The sequence below is a fragment of the Asparagus officinalis genome, chromosome 8 (assembly GCF_001876935.1).
Source record: "Asparagus officinalis chromosome 8, Aspof.V1, whole genome shotgun sequence".
In the NCBI taxonomy this organism is placed as follows: domain Eukaryota; kingdom Viridiplantae; phylum Streptophyta; class Magnoliopsida; order Asparagales; family Asparagaceae; genus Asparagus; species Asparagus officinalis.
The window spans coordinates 43,906,454-43,908,749 of NC_033801.1; positions in this window are offsets into that span (position 1 = coordinate 43,906,454).

The window sequence follows — 2,296 nt, forward strand, 5'->3', positions numbered from 1 at the left end:
GCGCCTGAGCTCACTCGTCAGTGGGCAGCAGAAACATTCACGGTCGACCGTCGCGGTCGACTATGAGCAAAAAATTTCCAACGGTGGACCGTCACGGTCGACCGCGAAACTCTCTGGAGTTTGGTAAGTTTCTGAACTGACTCGCGGTCGACCGTGAAAAAGTCACGGTCGACCGCCGTATATTTTGAACGGTCATATGGTACAAGATCTCAGCGCCGATTTCACACGATCTCAGTGCTGTTCTGTTTCCAGGTTTTTAGGGATTGGTTATGGGTTTAAACAGCTGTGATTTTCTATAAAAACCTATATTCTTCTTCTTCCTCATTGTCCCAGTTCTTTCAGATATTTTCAGAGAACATTTTTTTAACAGAACTTCATTTTCAAACCATTTTCTTCTGAGTTTTTGTGTTTCACATCCCAGCTTCAGTGTTATCTTCTCTTTGCCATAGGGACATTGTAAAGAGAGGATTCTTACACCATTTCTACTATTTTGAGAGCTTGATCTTGTGTAGATCAATTGTGTGGGAGTGTGATCTAGTGAGATCAATTGTGTAGTGTGAGATCGTGAGGCGATCGCTGTGTAGAGGAAGTTCCGGCTTCCAAACCGGGTTGTGTAGTGGATTTCTCCTCGAGAGTGGGGAGCGGGGACGTAGGTCAGCGGACCGAACCTCATTAACACATCGCGCGTCACAGGATAACGATTCTTAACCCTATCTCCTCTATTTTGATTGTATTTGCATATTGTGTTTTGCTTGTCTCATTTTTGTGTTTTGCTTGTCTCATTTTTATTGCATAATTATAGCCTCGTGACCCTAATCACCCCCCCCCCTTTAGAGTCCAACAATTGGTACCAGAGCTTGGTCTCTATATTAGTTCTTGGTTTAATCACCATAGAGAAAAGATCTTATGGAGGCTTTAATGAATGTGCATATGCTAGAGGGACAATCCACCACTAGACCAAGAGAAAAGATCTTATGGAGGCTTTAATGAATGTGCATATGCTAGAGGGACAATCCACCACTAGACCACATCTTTTCACCGGTAGTAATTTTGCTTATTGGAAGGCTAGGATGAGGATTTATCTTCATTGCATTGACCTTGACATCCTAGAACCAATAGAGAAAAAATATGTAGAAAAGCCCAAAGTTGGGACTATGACTGATGGAGAAAGGCACCAAGCTAATCTCAATGCTAAGGCTATGAACGCCTTAATTTGTGGTCTTTCCCCAAATGAATATAATAGAGTTTCAATGTGTGCAACCACATACGAAATATGGGTAAAATTGTGTATCACACACGAAGGAACCCCCCAAGTTAAGGAATCCAAGATTAGCGGACTTATGCATGAATATGAGTTGTTTCAAATGCTTCCAAATGAATCAATTGATGCTATGTTTTCTCGCTTCACTAACATTATCAATGAATTGCATGGTCTTAACAAGAAATTGACTATTCAAGAGACGAACTACAAGATCCTCCGTTCATTGACTCCGATGTGGGAACCCAAGGCGACGGCGATAGAAGAAGCTCATGACCTTACCACTCTACCTCTCGATGGCCTCATCGGCAAGCTCAAGGTTCATGAGAAGAAGCTCAAGGGAAAGGAGAAGGAGGAAGTGCCCTCACGGGATGTTGAGGAGCCATCACCAAAATTGAAGACCATAGCTCTCAAAGGAGCTAGTGATAACTCATCTTCGTCATCGGATAGTGAAGTTGATTTTTCTAGAGAAGTGGCTCATCTCTCTAGAAGAATTTCTAGACTCATAAAAATGAACAAGAAATTTAACCCACGATCTAACAACAAATTTTCTTCACGTGTAGGAAAATGTTTTGAATGCAATGAACCGGGCCATATCGCTAAGGATTGCCCAAGGCTCAAGGAGAAGTACATGAAATACAAGAAGAAGAAGGTTATGTATGCCGGATGGGAAATCCGAACCAAGTGATTTGGATAGTAATGAAGAAGGAGCTAAACTTGCTCTTCATGATCCCAACGTTTGCTTCATGGCCCTTGAACATGAGGTAATATCCGACACCAAGAGTGAATCCTTTTACATGCAATGTGATCTAGCTACGGCCCTAGAAGAATTAAACATTGAATTTAAAAGAATGTCAAAGGAACTCTCTTCTTTTAAAAAGTTGCATGCTTCTTGTGATGTGAAACTAAAACAACTAGAAACCTCTCTTGCTCTAAAAGATGAATTGCTAGGAGATCTCGTTTTCGAGAATAAGCAATTAAGATCCAAGATTGAAAAACTAGAAATTGAGAGTGGTAGGATTAGACCTACTCATGCTT